This window comes from Brachyhypopomus gauderio, unplaced genomic scaffold (genome assembly GCF_052324685.1).
Source record: "Brachyhypopomus gauderio isolate BG-103 unplaced genomic scaffold, BGAUD_0.2 sc191, whole genome shotgun sequence".
NCBI lineage: Eukaryota > Metazoa > Chordata > Actinopteri > Gymnotiformes > Hypopomidae > Brachyhypopomus > Brachyhypopomus gauderio.
This window is the reverse complement of record NW_027507012.1, coordinates 83,916-101,801: the sequence shown is the minus strand read 5'-3', so window position 1 is coordinate 101,801 and position 17,886 is coordinate 83,916. Positions and strand designations below refer to the sequence as shown.

The 17,886-nt window shown below is 44.0% G+C and overlaps 22 non-coding genes across 22 annotated transcripts; all 22 read right to left on the bottom strand.

Annotated features, from left to right (window-relative positions):
• Positions 1-2,414: 2,414 nt before the first annotated feature.
• Positions 2,415-2,486, bottom strand: trnat-cgu (transfer RNA threonine (anticodon CGU)). Its single transcript has one exon. It is a non-coding gene; the product is annotated as a tRNA-Thr (tRNA).
• An 873-nt stretch (positions 2,487-3,359) lies between these two features.
• trnat-cgu (transfer RNA threonine (anticodon CGU)) lies at positions 3,360-3,431 on the bottom strand. Its single transcript has one exon. It is a non-coding gene; the product is annotated as a tRNA-Thr (tRNA).
• An 873-nt stretch (positions 3,432-4,304) lies between these two features.
• Positions 4,305-4,376, bottom strand: trnat-cgu (transfer RNA threonine (anticodon CGU)). Its single transcript has one exon. It is a non-coding gene; the product is annotated as a tRNA-Thr (tRNA).
• Positions 4,377-5,247: 871 nt separating this feature from the next.
• trnaa-ugc (transfer RNA alanine (anticodon UGC)) lies at positions 5,248-5,319 on the bottom strand. Its single transcript has one exon. It is a non-coding gene; the product is annotated as a tRNA-Ala (tRNA).
• Positions 5,320-6,770: 1,451 nt separating this feature from the next.
• Positions 6,771-6,842, bottom strand: trnaa-ugc (transfer RNA alanine (anticodon UGC)). The gene has a single exon. It is a non-coding gene; the product is annotated as a tRNA-Ala (tRNA).
• An 864-nt stretch (positions 6,843-7,706) lies between these two features.
• trnaa-ugc (transfer RNA alanine (anticodon UGC)) lies at positions 7,707-7,778 on the bottom strand. Its single transcript has one exon. It is a non-coding gene; the product is annotated as a tRNA-Ala (tRNA).
• A 508-nt stretch (positions 7,779-8,286) lies between these two features.
• On the bottom strand, positions 8,287-8,358 carry trnat-cgu (transfer RNA threonine (anticodon CGU)). Its single transcript has one exon. It is a non-coding gene; the product is annotated as a tRNA-Thr (tRNA).
• An 871-nt stretch (positions 8,359-9,229) lies between these two features.
• Positions 9,230-9,301, bottom strand: trnaa-ugc (transfer RNA alanine (anticodon UGC)). Its single transcript has one exon. It is a non-coding gene; the product is annotated as a tRNA-Ala (tRNA).
• Positions 9,302-9,809: 508 nt separating this feature from the next.
• Positions 9,810-9,881, bottom strand: trnat-cgu (transfer RNA threonine (anticodon CGU)). The gene has a single exon. It is a non-coding gene; the product is annotated as a tRNA-Thr (tRNA).
• Positions 9,882-10,165: 284 nt separating this feature from the next.
• Positions 10,166-10,237, bottom strand: trnaa-ugc (transfer RNA alanine (anticodon UGC)). Its single transcript has one exon. It is a non-coding gene; the product is annotated as a tRNA-Ala (tRNA).
• Positions 10,238-10,745: 508 nt separating this feature from the next.
• On the bottom strand, positions 10,746-10,817 carry trnat-cgu (transfer RNA threonine (anticodon CGU)). Its single transcript has one exon. It is a non-coding gene; the product is annotated as a tRNA-Thr (tRNA).
• An 871-nt stretch (positions 10,818-11,688) lies between these two features.
• trnaa-ugc (transfer RNA alanine (anticodon UGC)) lies at positions 11,689-11,760 on the bottom strand. Its single transcript has one exon. It is a non-coding gene; the product is annotated as a tRNA-Ala (tRNA).
• Positions 11,761-12,268: 508 nt separating this feature from the next.
• Positions 12,269-12,340, bottom strand: trnat-cgu (transfer RNA threonine (anticodon CGU)). Its single transcript has one exon. It is a non-coding gene; the product is annotated as a tRNA-Thr (tRNA).
• A 284-nt stretch (positions 12,341-12,624) lies between these two features.
• On the bottom strand, positions 12,625-12,696 carry trnaa-ugc (transfer RNA alanine (anticodon UGC)). The gene has a single exon. It is a non-coding gene; the product is annotated as a tRNA-Ala (tRNA).
• A 508-nt stretch (positions 12,697-13,204) lies between these two features.
• On the bottom strand, positions 13,205-13,276 carry trnat-ugu (transfer RNA threonine (anticodon UGU)). The gene has a single exon. It is a non-coding gene; the product is annotated as a tRNA-Thr (tRNA).
• Positions 13,277-14,146: 870 nt separating this feature from the next.
• Positions 14,147-14,218, bottom strand: trnaa-ugc (transfer RNA alanine (anticodon UGC)). The gene has a single exon. It is a non-coding gene; the product is annotated as a tRNA-Ala (tRNA).
• Positions 14,219-14,726: 508 nt separating this feature from the next.
• trnat-cgu (transfer RNA threonine (anticodon CGU)) lies at positions 14,727-14,798 on the bottom strand. Its single transcript has one exon. It is a non-coding gene; the product is annotated as a tRNA-Thr (tRNA).
• A 284-nt stretch (positions 14,799-15,082) lies between these two features.
• Positions 15,083-15,154, bottom strand: trnaa-ugc (transfer RNA alanine (anticodon UGC)). Its single transcript has one exon. It is a non-coding gene; the product is annotated as a tRNA-Ala (tRNA).
• A 508-nt stretch (positions 15,155-15,662) lies between these two features.
• Positions 15,663-15,734, bottom strand: trnat-cgu (transfer RNA threonine (anticodon CGU)). The gene has a single exon. It is a non-coding gene; the product is annotated as a tRNA-Thr (tRNA).
• An 871-nt stretch (positions 15,735-16,605) lies between these two features.
• trnaa-ugc (transfer RNA alanine (anticodon UGC)) lies at positions 16,606-16,677 on the bottom strand. Its single transcript has one exon. It is a non-coding gene; the product is annotated as a tRNA-Ala (tRNA).
• Positions 16,678-17,185: 508 nt separating this feature from the next.
• On the bottom strand, positions 17,186-17,257 carry trnat-cgu (transfer RNA threonine (anticodon CGU)). The gene has a single exon. It is a non-coding gene; the product is annotated as a tRNA-Thr (tRNA).
• A 284-nt stretch (positions 17,258-17,541) lies between these two features.
• Positions 17,542-17,613, bottom strand: trnaa-ugc (transfer RNA alanine (anticodon UGC)). The gene has a single exon. It is a non-coding gene; the product is annotated as a tRNA-Ala (tRNA).
• Between the last annotated feature and the right edge of the window lie 273 nt (positions 17,614-17,886).

Sequence of the window (17,886 nt, the reverse complement as noted above, 5' to 3'; positions counted from 1 at the left end):
TTTCTTGGTAGCGGTCCCGTGCCATTGTCTCCTGGATCGAAGGCACAGCGAACATTGCCGACCAACAGTCCGACATCGCTCCAACTGGACAGAGGACTGCTCGTAGAAATAGGATTGCTACGAATGCCATAAACTCGCTGACCGACAAACTCCAGCTGCTGTCTGTTCTGCGGGCTTCATGGACAGTGCAGTCTGTGATGATTCGCAGCATCTCCATGTCGAGCAAACACAGAAAACTCTGCAGTCTGCTTGTGATCCTACGCTGTATTAGTAAAAGTAAACAAATGACGCTAGGTAAATTACACGTACTAAATATCATTCAAACACAAGCAGAAACACTGGAAAGAAATATGAAGTTACTATACCTTTGCATGCTCTGTAGGCCCGGACGGCTCAACAAATGTTGAATTAGGCGAACAGCTGCTGACACGAGAGCGTGCGATGCCAACCTTCTCCCAAACAGTTCCATCTTTTGCCCGTACGGTTGGTGCAGGTGTGGTGTCAGCCTGTGTCCGTCTCTTCCTTGGAGGGCTCTGTTGTACCTCATCCGATGTACTGCTTCTTTCTTCATCGGATGAATCGCTGGTCAAAAAACAGGAGGGTCCTTCTCCCGCATCGGACTCACAGCAGTCCTCGTTGGTCAGCAAAGCCGCAACTTCTTGACCGGTGAACGTCCTCTGTCTTGCCATGGTGTTTTGCGTCGTCTCCACACAGGATAGTAGTGAAAATGTAAGTCGCCTGCCTTTGGGTTTCAGCTTTTATCATGACTCTGAAGAACACACCCACAACAGCGCATACTAATTATACTTTATTATAATAGGTGGCGCTTCACACATAACGCCGAAACCGAAACCGGGCTAATCCCCTGCATACACGGGAACAATAAAAGTTGATTGGACCCGTGATAATGGTTCACGGCAATCCGTGAATATCAGTCAAACACAAGCATAAACACTGCAAAAAATATTATATTACTATGCTGTATGAGTAAAAATAAATAAATGACGCTAAGTTATTTACACAAACGAAATATCTTATTTACACAAACGAAATATCAGTCAAACACAAGCATAAACACTGCAAAAAATATTATATTACTATGCTGTATGAGTAAAAATAAATAAATGACGCTAAGTTATTTACACAAACGAAATATCTTATTTACACGAACGAAATATCAGTCAAACACAAGAAAACACAAAAAATATTATATTACTATGCTGTATGAGTAAAAATAAATAAATGACGCTAAGTTATTTACACAAACGAAATATCTTATTTACACGAACGAAATATCAGTCAAACACAAGCATAAACACTGCAAAAAATATTATATTACTATGCTGTATGAGTAAAAATAAATAAATGACGCTAAGTTATTTACACAAACGAAATATCTTATTTACACGAACGAAATATCAGTCAAACACAAGAAAACACAAAAAATATTATATTACTATGCTGTATGAGTAAAAATAAATAAATGACGCTAAGTTATTTACACAAACGAAATATCTTATTTACACGAACGAAATATCAGTCAAACACAAGCATAAACACTGCAAAAAATATTATATTACTATGCTGTATGAGTAAAAATAAATAAATGACGCTAAGTTATTTACATGAACGAAATATCTTATTTACACAAACGAAATATCAGTCAAACACAAGCATAAACACTGCAAAAAAATATTATGTTACTATGCTGTATGAGTAAAAATAAGTAAATGTACAAATAAATATTACTTTACTATACCTTTATTACTTTGTTGCTGCTATTGAAGTGCATACACAAGAAAATCTGGGACGCTTGCTTCATACATAACGCCAATACCACGCTAATGATAATGTGTTTCACGGGAACAATATGAACCCGTGATAATGGTTGGTTCAGCCATGTAAATGTGTGGCGCTATTGAAGTGCATACACAAGAAAATCTGGGACGTTTGCTTCATACATAACGCCAATACCACGCTAATGATAATGTGTTTCACGGGAACAATATGGACCCGTGATAATGGTTGGTTCAGCCATGTAAATGTGTGGCGCTATTGAAGTGCATGCACAAGAAAATCTGAGACGCTTGCTTCATACATAACGCCAATACCACGCTAATGATAATGGTTCACCGCTCTAAATAATACTTATGTCAATATGTAGCGCTTCACACATAACGCCGAAACAGGGCTAAACTTTATTTATTTATTTTAGACTACAAACTAGACCTGGTGCACACAGACTGCACACAGACTAGACCTGGTGCACCACAGAGCTCCTGCCACAGAGCTCCTGCCTGTCTTTCTGCTCCTGTCTTGCTCTGAAATTAACATATGTATGGTCCTGCTAATTGGGCAGGAGAAGGAGGGGTGATGTCCTCAGAACCTTGAAATCTCAGGAGTTCCAGTGTTAAAGGCACGAACGGGGATCGAACCCATGATCTTCGGTTTACGAGACCGACGCCTTACCACTTGGCCACCATGCCGTAGAAAAGAGAGAGTGCTTAAATTTGAACCACACACAAACCTATGAGGGCATGTGGTAACTCCGACAGCGGAAGTGTGTGGAAATGGCTGGAACATGCTCAAAATCACAACACTGTTCTGACCCGTGAATTGATACCAATTCTACCGATTCTACACTGTCCATAGGCTGTAACCAAAATAGCATTGCATAGGCAGCTACCAAAAGGAGAACAGAAGAAGCAACCCATGTCTTGGTGACTGGAAGAAAGTTGCACAGTTGAGTCACAGCCGTTTGGGACTCACCCAGGAAAGAGCACTTTTTGGTTGTTGGGGCCTAACAGGAAGCAAGAGTACCTGAGTGTTAAACAATGGCATTCAGGAAACAAGCTATGCTTCATTGAGATGCTGGGGGTCGAAGCCAGTTCCTCACACAGGCGAAGCATGGGCTCTACCACTGAGCTACATCCCCACTTGTAAGGTTGTCTTCAGAATTCTGAAAGAGTCTAGCACAGCAAATACGGCCACCAGAAGCAGTAACAGGACGAACCCATGAAGCAAGTTATACATCAGCAGCAGCCATGCCAGAATGTCAAGTTTGCAAGGAACAAAAACAGAATTGAAAACTGACAAAGCACTTTAATGGTCCAATGGCTAACCGGTGATCTTCGGTTACGAAGGCATGTGTTAAAAGCAGCAGTGAACATGGATGTAGATGTTCCCGTTGTCTGCCATTTAAAAGGTAAGCACCTTTCCGCCAGGCCATTTCAGCTGCTTCTTTGAGAGTCAGACGAGTGCTTGATCACATACAGAGGTCTCTTGTACAAGGACAAAATTGGACGCAGATATTTTAGTAGTGAATGGACATTATAGACCGTTCGGTCCACTTTCCTTAAAGGCACGAACGGGGATCGAACCCGTGATCTTCGGTTTACGAGACCGACGCCTTCCCACTTGGCCACCATGCCATACAAAAGAGAGAGTGCTTAAATTTGAACCACACACAAACCTATGAGGGCATGTGGTAACTCCGACAGCGGAAGTGTGTGGAAATGGCTGGAACATGCTCAAAATCACAACACTGTTCTGACCCGTGAATTGATACCAATTCTACCAATTCTACACTGTCCATAGGCTGTAACCAAAATAGCATTGCATAGGCAGCTACCAAAAGGAGAACAGAAGAAGCAACCCATGTCTTGGTGACTGGAAGAAAGTTGCACAGTTGAGTCACAGCCGTTTGGGACTCACCCAGGAAAGAGCACTTTTTGGTTGTTGGGGCCTAACAGGAAGCAAGAGTACCTGAGTGTTAAACAATGGCATTCAGGAAACAAGCTATGCTTCATTGAGATGCTGGGGGTCGAAGCCAGTTCCTCACACAGGCGAAGCATGGGCTCTACCACTGAGCTACATCCCCACTTGTAAGGTTGTCTTCAGAATTCTGAAAGAGTCTAGCACAGCAAATACGGCCACCAGAAGCAGTAACAGGACGAACCCATGAAGCAAGTTATACTTCAGCAGCAGCCATGCCAGAATGTCAAGTTTGCAAGGAACAAAAACAGAATTGAAAACTGACAAAGCACTTTAATGGTCCAATGGCTAACCGGTGATCTTCGGTTACGAAGGCATGTGTTAAAAGCAGCAGTGAACATGGATGTAGATGTTCCCGTTGTCTGCCATTTAAAAGGTAAGCACCTTTCCGCCAGGCCATTTCAGCTGCTTCTTTGAGAGTCAGACGAGTGCTTGATCACATACAGAGGTCTCTTGTACAAGGACAAAACTGGAAGCAGATATTTTAGTAGTGAATGGACATTATAGACCGTTCGGTCCACTTTCCTTAAAGGCACGAACGGGGATCGAACCCGTGATCTTCGGTTTACGAGACCGACGCCTTACCACTTGGCCACCATGCCATAGAAAAGAGAGAGTGCTTAAATTTGAACCACACACAAACCTATGAGGGCATGTGGTAACTCCGACAGCGGAAGTGTGTGGAAATGGCTGGAACATGCTCAAAATCACAACACTGTTCTGACCCGTGAATTGATACCAATTCTACCGATTCTACACTGTCCATAGGCTGTAACCAAAATAGCATTGCATAGGCAGCTACCAAAAGGAGAACAGAAGAAGCAACCCATGTCTTGGTGACTGGAAGAAAGTTGCACAGTTGAGTCACAGCCGTTTGGGACTCACCCAGGAAAGAGCACTTTTTGGTTGTTGGGGCCTAACAGGAAGCAAGAGTACCTGAGTGTTAAACAATGGCATTCAGGAAACAAGCTATGCTTCATTGAGATGCTGGGGGTCGAAGCCAGTTCCTCACACAGGCGAAGCATGGGCTCTACCACTGAGCTACATCCCCACTTGTAAGGTTGTCTTCAGAATTCTGAAAGAGTCTAGCACAGCAAATACGGCCACCAGAAGCAGTAACAGGACGAACCCATGAAGCAAGTTATACTTCAGCAGCAGCCATGCCAGAATGTCAAGTTTGCAAGGAACAAAAACAGAATTGAAAACTGACAAAGCACTTTAATGGTCCAATGGCTAACCGGTGATCTTCGGTTACGAAGGCATGTGTTAAAAGCAGCAGTGAACATGCTCAAAAACACGACACCATTGTGACCGATGTATAACCGAACGGAAACTGAGCATCGTCTATCAATAAGAGAAGCTGCAAGCAACACTATTAAGGCACGAAAAGTGTAAGAGAAATGCACAGCGTCTGAATGTCAGCTCAACCCGAAAGGTTAAAATATAGCCAACAATATCTATAGACAATGCTCATGGAGATGCAGGGGATTGAACCCTGGACCTCATACATGCAAAGCATGCGCTCTTCCACTGAGCTACATCCCCTTGACATGTGGAACTAATTGGTTGTAGAGCCAAAGAGAATGATTCCAAAGGTTTATCAACTAGTCTACAGTTGCCTAATGTATCACTACTCCCTGAAGGGGTGAGAAGGCCTGCCACACCATCAGGAATACTTGGCCCTATAACATAGACTTTGACATACAGCCTCTTAATCTGCAACCTACCTGGAAGCAATGGAGAAATTCTTACCTAGCAAAGCCCAGTTTTCGCTCCTGCAGACTCTATCACATGGAAACCTGATGGTAAACTCAGTAAAGATCATTGAAATACTCAAAACAAAGGTAGAGGTCACATTAGAAATGGATGTAGATGTTCCCGTTGTCTGCCATTTAAAAGGTAAGCACCTTTCCGCCAGGCCATTTCAGCTGCTTCTTTGAGAGTCAGACGAGTGCTTGATCACATACAGAGATCTCTTGTACAAGGACAAAATTGGAAGCAGATATTTTAGTAGTGAATGGACATTATAGACCGTTCGGTCCACTTTCCTTAAAGGCACGAACGGGGATCAAACCCGTGATCTTCGGGTTACGAGACCGACGCCTTACCACTTGGCCACCATGCCATAGAAAAGAGAGAGTCCTTAAATTTGAACCACACACAAACTTATGAGGACATGTGGTAACTCCGACAGCGGAAATGTGTGGAAATGGCTGGAACATGCTCAAAATCACAACACTGTTCTGACCCGTGAATTGATACCAATTCTACCGATTCTACACTGTCCATAGGCTGTAACCAAAATAGCATTGCATAGGCAGCTACCAAAAGGAGAACAGAAGAAGCAACCCATGTCTTGGTGACTGGAAGAAAGTTGCACAGTTGAGTCACAGCTGTTTGGGACTCACCCAGGAAAGAGCACTTTTTGGTTGTTGGGGCCTAACAGGAAGCAAGAGTACCTGAGTGTTAAACAATGGCATTCAGGAAACAAGCTATGCTTCATTGAGATGCTGGGGGTCGAAGCCAGTTCCTCACACAGGCGAAGCATGGGCTCTACCACTGAGCTACATCCCCACTTGTAAGGTTGTCTTCAGAATTCTGAAAGAGTCTAGCACAGCAAATACGGCCACCAGAAGCAGTAACAGGACGAACCCATGAAGCAAGTTATACTTCAGCAGCAGCCATGCCAGAATGTCAAGTTTGCAAGGAACAAAAACAGAATTGAAAACTGACAAAGCACTTTAATGGTCCAATGGCTAACCGGTGATCTTCGGTTACGAAGGCATGTGTTAAAAGCAGCAGTGAACATGCTCAAAAACACGACACCATTGTGACCGATGTATAACCGAACGGAAACTGAGCATCGTCTATCAATAAGAGAAGCTGCAAGCAACACTATTAAGGCACGAAAAGGGTAAGAGAAATGCACAGCGTCTGAATGTCAGCTCAACCCGAAAGGTTAAAATATAGCCAACAATATCTATAGACAATGCTCATGGAGATGCAGGGGATTGAACCCTGGACCTCATACATGCAAAGCATGCGCTCTTCCACTGAGCTACATCCCCTTGACATGTGGAACTAATTGGTTGTAGAGCCAAAGAGAATGATTCCAAAGGTTTATCAACTAGTCTACAGTTGCCTAATGTATCACTACTCCCTGAAGGGGTGAGAAGGCCTGCCACACCATCAGGAATACTTGGCCCTATAACATAGACTTTGACATACAGCCTCTTAATCTGCAACCTACCTGGAAGCAATGGAGAAATTCTTACCTAGCAAAGCCCAGTTTTCACTCCTGCAGACTCTATCACATGGAAACCTGATGGTAAACTCAGTAAAGATCATTGAAATACTCAAAACAAAGGTAGAGGTCACTTTAGAAATGGATGTAGATGTTCCCGTTGTCTGCCATTTAAAAGGTAAGCACCTTTCCGCCAGGCCATTTCAGCTGCTTCTTTGAGAGTCAGACGAGTGCTTGATCACATACAGAGGTCTCTTGTACAAGGACAAAATTGGAAGCAGATATTTTAGTAGTGAATGGACATTATAGACCGTTCGGTCCGCTTTCCTTAAAGGCACGAACGGGGATCGAACCCGTGATCTTCGGTTTACGAGACCTACGCCTTACCACATGGCTACCATGCCATAGAAAAGAGAGAGTCCTTAAATTTGAACCACACACAAACTTATGAGGACATGTGGTAACTCCGACAGCGGAAATGTGAGGAAATGGCAGGAACATGCTCAAAATCACGACACCATTGTGACCTATGTATAACCGAACGGAAACTGAGCATCGTCTATCAATAAGAGAAGCTGCAAGCAACACTATTAAGGCACAAAAAGAGTGAGAGAAATGCACAGCGTCTGAATGTCAGCTCAACCCGAAAGGTTAAAATATAGCCAACCATATCTATAGATAATGCTCATGGAGATGCAGGGGATTGAACCCTGGACCTCATACATGCAAAGCATGCGCTCTTCCACTGAGCTACATCCCCTTGACGTGTGGAACTAATTGGTTGTAGAGCCAAAGAGAATGATTCCAAAGGTTTATCAACTAGTCTACAGTTGCCTAATGTATCACTACTCCCTGAAGGGGTGAGAAGGCCTGCCACACCATCAGGAATCCTTGGCCCTATAACATAGACTTTGACATACAGCCTCTTAATCTGCAAACTACCTGGAAGCAATGGAGAAATTCTTACCTAGCAAAGCCCAGTTTTCGCTCCTGCAGACTCTATCACATGGAAACCTGATGGTAAACTCAGTAAAGATCATTGAAATACTCAAAACAAAGGTAGAGGTCACATTAGAAATGGATGTAGATGTTCCCGTTGTCTGCCATTTAAAAGGTAAGCACCTTTCCACCAGGCCATTTCAGCTGCTTCTTTGAGAGTCAGACGAGTGCTTGATCACATACAGAGGTCTCTTGTACAAGGACAAAATTGGAAGCAGATATTTTGGTAGTGAATGGACATTATAGACCCTTCGGTCGACTTTCCTTAAAGGCACGAACGGGGATCGAACCCGTGACCTTCGGTTTACGAGACCGACGCCTTTCCACTTGGCCACCATGCCACAGAAATGAGAGAGTGCTTAAATTTGAACCACACACAAACCTATGAGGGCATGTGGTAACTCCGACAGCGGAAGTGTGTGGAAATGGCTGGAACATGCTCAAAATCACAACACTGTTCTGACCCGTGAATTGATACCAATTCTACCGATTCTACACTGTCCATAGGCTGTAACCAAAATAGCATTGCATAGGCAGCTACCAAAAGGAGAACAGAAGAAGCAACCCATATCTTGGTGACTGGAAGAAAGTTGCACAGTTGAGTCACAGCCGTTTGGGACTCACCCAGGAAAGAGCACTTTTTGGTTGTTGGGGCCTAACAGGAAGCAAGAGTACCTGAGTGTTAAACAATGGCATTCAGGAAACAAGCTATGCTTCATTGAGATGCTGGGGGTCGAAGACAGTTCCTCACACAGGCAAAGCATGCGCTCTACCTCTGAACTACATCCCCACTTGTAAGGTTGTCTTCAGAATTCTGAAAGAGTCTAGCACAGCAAATACGGCCACCAGAAGCAGTAAAAGGACGAACCCATGAAGCAAGTTATACTTCAGCAGCAGCCATGCCAGAATGTCAAGTTTGCAAGGAACAAAAACAGAATTGAAAACTGACAAAGCACTTTAATGGTCCAATGGCTAACCGGTGATCTTCGGTTACAAAGGCATGTGTTAAAAGCAGCAGTGAACATGCTCAAAAACACGACACCATTGTGACCGATGTATAACCGAACGGAAACTGAGCATCGTCTATCAATAAGAGAAGCTGCAAGCAACACTATTAAGGCACGAAAAGGGTAAGAGAACTGCACAGCGTCTGAATGTCAGCTCAACCCGAAAGGTTAAAATATAGCCAACAATATCTATAGAGAATGCTCATGGAGATGCAGGGGATTGAACCCTGGACCTCATACATGCAAAGCATGCGCTCTTCCACTGAGCTACATCCCCTTGACATGTGGAACTAATTGGTTGTAGAGCCAAAGAGAATGATTCCAAAGGTTTATCAACTAGTCTACAGTTGCCTAATGTATCACTACTCCCTGAAGGGGTGAGAAGGCCTGCCACACCATCAGGAATACTTGGCCCTATAACATAGACTTTGACATACAGCCTCTTAATATGCAACCTACCTGGAAGCAATGGAGAAATTCTTACCTAGCAAAGCCCAGTTTTCACTCCTGCAGACTCTATCACATGGAAACCTGATGGTAAACTCAGTAAAGATCATTGAAATACTCAAAACAAAGGTAGAGGTCACATTAGAAATGGATGTAGATGTTCCCGTTGTCTGCCATTTAAAAGGTAAGCACCTTTCCGCCAGGCCATTTCAGCTGCTTCTTTGAGAGTCAGACGAGTGCTTGATCACATACAGAGGTCTCTTGTACAAGGACAAAATTGGAAGCAGATATTTTAGTAGTGAATGGACACTATAGACCGTTCGGTCCACTTTCCTTAAAGGCACGAACGGGGATCGAACCCGTGATCTTCAGTTTACGAGACCAACGCCTTACCACTTGGCCACCATGCCATAGAAAAGAGAGAGTCCTTAAATTTGAACCACACACAAACTTATGAGGACATGTGGTAACTCCGACAGCGGAAATGTGAGGAAATGGCAGGAACATGCTCAAAATCACGACACCATTGTGACCTATGTATAACCGAACGGAAACTGAGCATCGTCTATCAATAAGAGAAGCTGCAAGCAACACTATTAAGGCACAAAAAGAGTGAGAGAAATGCACAGCGTCTGAATGTCAGCTCAACCCGAAAGGTTAAAATATAGCCAACCATATCTATAGATAATGCTCATGGAGATGCAGGGGATTGAACCCTGGACCTCATACATGCAAAGCATGCGCTCTTCCACTGAGCTACATCCCCTTGACGTGTGGAACTAATTGGTTGTAGAGCCAAAGAGAATGATTCCAAAGGTTTATCAACTAGTCTACAGTTGCCTAATGTATCACTACTCCCTGAAGGGGTGAGAAGGCCTGCCACACCATCAGGAATCCTTGGCCCTATAACATAGACTTTGACATACAGCCTCTTAATCTGCAAACTACCTGGAAGCAATGGAGAAATTCTTACCTAGCAAAGCCCAGTTTTCGCTCCTGCAGACTCTATCACATGGAAACCTGATGGTAAACTCAGTAAAGATCATTGAAATACTCAAAACAAAGGTAGAGGTCACATTAGAAATGGATGTAGATGTTCCCGTTGTCTGCCATTTAAAAGGTAAGCACCTTTCCACCAGGCCATTTCAGCTGCTTCTTTGAGAGTCAGACGAGTGCTTGATCACATACAGAGGTCTCTTGTACAAGGACAAAATTGGAAGCAGATATTTTGGTAGTGAATGGACATTATAGACCCTTCGGTCGACTTTCCTTAAAGGCACGAACGGGGATCGAACCCGTGATCTTCGGTTTACGAGACCGACGCCTTTCCACTTGGCCACCATGCCACAGAAAAGAGAGAGTGCTTAAATTTGAACCACACACAAACCTATGAGGGCATGTGGTAACTCTGACAGCGGAAGTGTGTGGAAATGGCTGGAACATGCTCAAAATCACAACACTGTTCTGACCCGTGAATTGATACCAATTCTACCGATTCTACACTGTCCATAGGCTGTAACCAAAATAGCATTGCATAGGCAGCTACCAAAAGGAGAACAGAAGAAGCAACCCATATCTTGGTGACTGGAAGAAAGTTGCACAGTTGAGTCACAGCCGTTTGGGACTCACCCAGGAAAGAGCACTTTTTGGTTGTTGGGGCCTAACAGGAAGCAAGAGTACCTGAGTGTTAAACAATGGCATTCAGGAAACAAGCTATGCTTCATTGAGATGCTGGGGGTCGAAGACAGTTCCTCACACAGGCAAAGCATGCGCTCTACCTCTGAACTACATCCCCACTTGTAAGGTTGTCTTCAGAATTCTGAAAGAGTCTAGCACAGCAAATACGGCCACCAGAAGCAGTAAAAGGACGAACCCATGAAGCAAGTTATACTTCAGCAGCAGCCATGCCAGAATGTCAAGTTTGCAAGGAACAAAAACAGAATTGAAAACTGACAAAGCACTTTAATGGTCCAATGGCTAACCGGTGATCTTCGGTTACGAAGGCATGTGTTAAAAGCAGCAGTGAACATGCTCAAAAACACGACACCATTGTGACCGATGTATAACCGAACGGAAACTGAGCATCGTCTATCAATAAGAGAAGCTGCAAGCAACACTATTAAGGCACGAAAAGGGTAAGAGAAATGCACAGCGTCTGAATGTCAGCTCAACCCGAAAGGTTAAAATATAGCCAACAATATCTATAGACAATGCTCATGGAGATGCAGGGGATTGAACCCTGGACCTCATACATGCAAAGCATGCGCTCTTCCACTGAGCTACATCCCCTTGACATGTGGAACTAATTGGTTGTAGAGCCAAAGAGAATGATTCCAAAGGTTTATCAACTAGTCTACAGTTGCCTAATGTATCACTACTCCCTGAAGGGGTGAGAAGGCCTGCCACACCATCAGGAATACTTGGCCCTATAACATAGACTTTGACATACAGCCTCTTAATCTGCAACCTACCTGGAAGCAATGGAGAAATTCTTACCTAGCAAAGCCCAGTTTTCACTCCTGCAGACTCTATCACATGGAAACCTGATGGTAAACTCAGTAAAGATCATTGAAATACTCAAAACAAAGGTAGAGGTCACATTAGAAATGGATGTAGATGTTCCCGTTGTCTGCCATTTAAAAGGTAAGCACCTTTCCGCCAGGCCATTTCAGCTGCTTCTTTGAGAGTCAGACGAGTGCTTGATCACATACAGAGGTCTCTTGTACAAGGACAAAATTGGAAGCAGATATTTTAGTAGTGAATGGACACTATAGACCGTTCGGTCCACTTTCCTTAAAGGCACGAACGGGGATCGAACCCGTGATCTTCGGTTTACGAGACCGACGCCTTACCACTTGGCCACCATGCCATAGAAAAGAGAGAGTCCTTAAATTTGAACCACACACAAACTTATGAGGACATGTGGTAACTCCGACAGCGGAAATGTGAGGAAATGGCAGGAACATGCTCAAAATCACGACACCATTGTGACCTATGTATAACCGAACGGAAACTGAGCATCGTCTATCAATAAGAGAAGCTGCAAGCAACACTATTAAGGCACAAAAAGAGTGAGAGAAATGCACAGCGTCTGAATGTCAGCTCAACCCGAAAGGTTAAAATATAGCCAACCATATCTATAGATAATGCTCATGGAGATGCATGGGATTGAACCCTGGACCTCATACATGCAAAGCATGCGCTCTTCCACTGAGCTACATCCCCTTGACGTGTGGAACTAATTGGTTGTAGAGCCAAAGAGAATGATTCCAAAGATTTATCAACTAGTCTACAGTTGCCTAATGTATCACTACTCCCTGAAGGGGTGAGAAGGCCTGCCACACCATCAGGAATCCTTGGCCCTATAACATAGACTTTGACATACAGCCTCTTAATCTGCAAACTACCTGGAAGCAATGGAGAAATTCTTACCTAGCAAAGCCCAGTTTTCGCTCCTGCAGACTCTATCACATGGAAACCTGATGGTAAACTCAGTAAAGATCATTGAAATACTCAAAACAAAGGTAGAGGTCACATTAGAAATGGAGGTAGATGTTCCCGTTGTCTGCCATTTAAAAGGTAAGCACCTTTCCACCAGGCCATTTCAGCTGCTTCTTTGAGAGTCAGACGAGTGCTTGATCACATACAGAGGTCTCTTGTACAAGGACAAAATTGGAAGCAGATATTTTGGTAGTGAATGGACATTATAGACCCTTCGGTCCACTTTCCTTAAAGGCACGAACGGGGATCGAACCCGTGATCTTCGGTTTACAAGACCGACGCCTTACCACTTGGCCACCATGCCATAGAAAAGAGAGAGTGCTTAAATTTGAACCACACACAAACCTATGAGGGCATGTGGTAACTCCGACAGCGGAAGTGTGTGGAAATGGCTGGAACATGCTCAAAATCACAACACTGTTCTGACCCGTGAATTGATACCAATTCTACCGATTCTACACTGTCCATAGGCTGTAACCAAAATAGCATTGCATAGGCAGCTACCAAAAGGAGAACAGAAGAAGCAACCCATATCTTGGTGACTGGAAGAAAGTTGCACAGTTGAGTCACAGCCGTTTGGGACTCACCCAGGAAAGAGCACTTTTTGGTTGTTGGGGCCTAACAGGAAGCAAGAGTACCTGAGTGTTAAACAATGGCATTCAGGAAACAAGCTATGCTTCATTGAGATGCTGGGGGTCGAAGACAGTTCCGCACACAGGCAAGCATGCGCTCTACCTCTGAGCTACATCCCCACTTGTAAGGTTGTCTTCAGAATTCTGAAAGAGTCTAGCACAGCAAATACGGCCACCAGAAGCAGTAAAAGGACGAACCCATGAAGCAAGTTATACTTCAGCAGCAGCCATGCCAGAATGTCAAGTTTGCAAGGAACAAAAACAGAATTGAAAACTGACAAAGCACTTTAATGGTCCAATGGCTAACCGGTGATCTTCGGTTACGAAGGCATGTGTTAAAAGCAGCAGTGAACATGCTCAAAAACACGACACCATTGTGACCGATGTATAACCGAACGGAAACTGAGCATCGTCTATCAATAAGAGAAGCTGCAAGCAACACTATTAAGGCACGAAAAGGGTAAGAGAAATGCACAGCGTCTGAATGTCAGCTCAACCCGAAAGGTTAAAATATAGCCAACAATATCTATAGACAATGCTCATGGAGATGCAGGGGATTGAACCCTGGACCTCATACATGCAAAGCATGCGCTCTTCCACTGAGCTACATCCCCTTGACATGTGGAACTAATTGGTTGTAGAGCCAAAGAGAATGATTCCAAAGGTTTATCAACTAGTCTACAGTTGCCTAATGTATCACTACTCCCTGAAGGGGTGAGAAGGCCTGCCACACCATCAGGAATACTTGGCCCTATAACATAGACTTTGACATACAGCCTCTTAATCTGCAACCTACCTGGAAGCAATGGAGAAATTCTTACCTAGCAAAGCCCAGTTTTCACTCCTGCAGACTCTATCACATGGAAACCTGATGGTAAACTCAGTAAAGATCATTGAAATACTCAAAACAAAGGTAGAGGTCACATTAGAAATGGATGTAGATGTTCCCGTTGTCTGCCATTTAAAAGGTAAGCACCTTTCCGCCAGGCCATTTCAGCTGCTTCTTTGAGAGTCAGACGAGTGCTTGATCACATACAGAGGTCTCTTGTACAAGGACAAAATTGGAAGCAGATATTTTAGTAGTGAATGGACACTATAGACCGTTCGGTCCACTTTCCTTAAAGGCACGAACGGGGATCGAACCCGTGATCTTCGGTTTACGAGACCGACGCCTTACCACTTGGCCACCATGCCATAGAAAAGAGAGAGTCCTTAAATTTGAACCACACACAAACTTATGAGGACATGTGGTAACTCCGACAGCGGAAATGTGAGGAAATGGCAGGAACATGCTCAAAATCACGACACCATTGTGACCTATGTATAACCGAACGGAAACTGAGCATCGTCTATCAATAAGAGAAGCTGCAAGCAACACTATTAAGGCACAAAAAGAGTGAGAGAAATGCACAGCGTCTGAATGTCAGCTCAACCCGAAAGGTTAAAATATAGCCAACCATATCTATAGATAATGCTCATGGAGATGCAGGGGATTGAACCCTGGACCTCATACATGCAAAGCATGCGCTCTTCCACTGAGCTACATCCCCTTGACGTGTGGAACTAATTGGTTGTAGAGCCAAAGAGAATGATTCCAAAGGTTTATCAACTAGTCTACAGTTGCCTAATGTATCACTACTCCCTGAAGGGGTGAGAAGGCCTGCCACACCATCAGGAATCCTTGGCCCTATAACATAGACTTTGACATACAGCCTCTTAATCTGCAAACTACCTGGAAGCAATGGAGAAATTCTTACCTAGCAAAGCCCAGTTTTCGCTCCTGCAGACTCTATCACATGGAAACCTGATGGTAAACTCAGTAAAGATCATTGAAATACTCAAAACAAAGGTAGAGGTCACATTAGAAATGGATGTAGATGTTCCCGTTGTCTGCCATTTAAAAGGTAAGCACCTTTCCACCAGGCCATTTCAGCTGCTTCTTTGAGAGTCAGACGAGTGCTTGATCACATACAGAGGTCTCTTGTACAAGGACAAAATTGGAAGCAGATATTTTGGTAGTGAATGGACATTATAGACCCTTCGGTCCACTTTCCTTAAAGGCACGAACGGGGATCGAACCCGTGACCTTCGGTTTACGAGACCGACGCCTTTCCACTTGGCCACCATGCCACAGAAAAGAGAGAGTGCTTAAATTTGAACCACACACAAACCTATGAGGGCATGTGGTAACTCCGACAGCGGAAGTGTGTGGAAATGGCTGGAACATGCTCAAAATCACAACACTGTTCTGACCCGTGAATTGATACCAATTCTACCGATTCTACACTGTCCATAGGCTGTAACCAAAATAGCATTGCATAGGCAGCTACCAAAAGGAGAACAGAAGAAGCAACCCATATCTTGGTGACTGGAAGAAAGTTGCACAGTTGAGTCACAGCCGTTTGGGACTCACCCAGGAAAGAGCACTTTTTGGTTGTTGGGGCCTAACAGGAAGCAAGAGTACCTGAGTGTTAAACAATGGCATTCAGGAAACAAGCTATGCTTCATTGAGATGCTGGGGGTCGAAGACAGTTCCTCACACAGGCAAAGCATGCGCTCTACCTCTGAACTACATCCCCACTTGTAAGGTTGTCTTCAGAATTCTGAAAGAGTCTAGCACAGCAAATACGGCCACCAGAAGCAGTAAAAGGACGAACCCATGAAGCAAGTTATACTTCAGCAGCAGCCATGCCAGAATGTCAAGTTTGCAAGGAACAAAAACAGAATTGAAAACTGACAAAGCACTTTAATGGTCCAATGGCTAACCGGTGATCTTCGGTTACAAAGGCATGTGTTAAAAGCAGCAGTGAACATGCTCAAAAACACGACACCATTGTGACCGATGTATAACCGAACGGAAACTGAGCATCGTCTATCAATAAGAGAAGCTGCAAGCAACACTATTAAGGCACGAAAAGGGTAAGAGAACTGCACAGCGTCTGAATGTCAGCTCAACCCGAAAGGTTAAAATATAGCCAACAATATCTATAGAGAATGCTCATGGAGATGCAGGGGATTGAACCCTGGACCTCATACATGCAAAGCATGCGCTCTTCCACTGAGCTACATCCCCTTGACATGTGGAACTAATTGGTTGTAGAGCCAAAGAGAATGATTCCAAAGGTTTATCAACTAGTCTACAGTTGCCTAATGTATCACTACTCCCTGAAGGGGTGAGAAGGCCTGCCACACCATCAGGAATACTTGGCCCTATAACATAGACTTTGACATACAGCCTCTTAATATGCAACCTACCTGGAAGCAATGGAGAAATTCTTACCTAGCAAAGCCCAGTTTTCACTCCTGCAGACTCTATCACATGGAAACCTGATGGTAAACTCAGTAAAGATCATTGAAATACTCAAAACAAAGGTAGAGGTCACATTAGAAATGGATGTAGATGTTCCCGTTGTCTGCCATTTAAAAGGTAAGCACCTTTCCGCCAGGCCATTTCAGCTGCTTCTTTGAGAGTCAGACGAGTGCTTGATCACATACAGAGGTCTCTTGTACAAGGACAAAATTGGAAGCAGATATTTTAGTAGTGAATGGACACTATAGACCGTTCGGTCCACTTTCCTTAAAGGCACGAACGGGGATCGAACCCGTGATCTTCAGTTTACGAGACCAACGCCTTACCACTTGGCCACCATGCCATAGAAAAGAGAGAGTCCTTAAATTTGAACCACACACAAACTTATGAGGACATGTGGTAACTCCGACAGCGGAAATGTGAGGAAATGGCAGGAACATGCTCAAAATCACGACACCATTGTGACCTATGTATAACCGAACGGAAACTGAGCATCGTCTATCAATAAGAGAAGCTGCAAGCAACACTATTAAGGCACAAAAAGAGTGAGAGAAATGCACAGCGTCTGAATGTCAGCTCAACCCGAAAGGTTAAAATATAGCCAACCATATCTATAGATAATGCTCATGGAGATGCAGGGGATTGAACCCTGGACCTCATACATGCAAAGCATGCGCTCTTCCACTGAGCTACATCCCCTTGACGTGTGGAACTAATTGGTTGTAGAGCCAAAGAGAATGATTCCAAAGGTTTATCAACTAGTCTACAGTTGCCTAATGTATCACTACTCCCTGAAGGGGTGAGAAGGCCTGCCACACCATCAGGAATCCTTGGCCCTATAACATAGACTTTGACATACAGCCTCTTAATCTGCAAACTACCTGGAAGCAATGGAGAAATTCTTACCTAGCAAAGCCCAGTTTTCGCTCCTGCAGACTCTATCGCATGGAAACCTGATGGTAAACTCAGTAA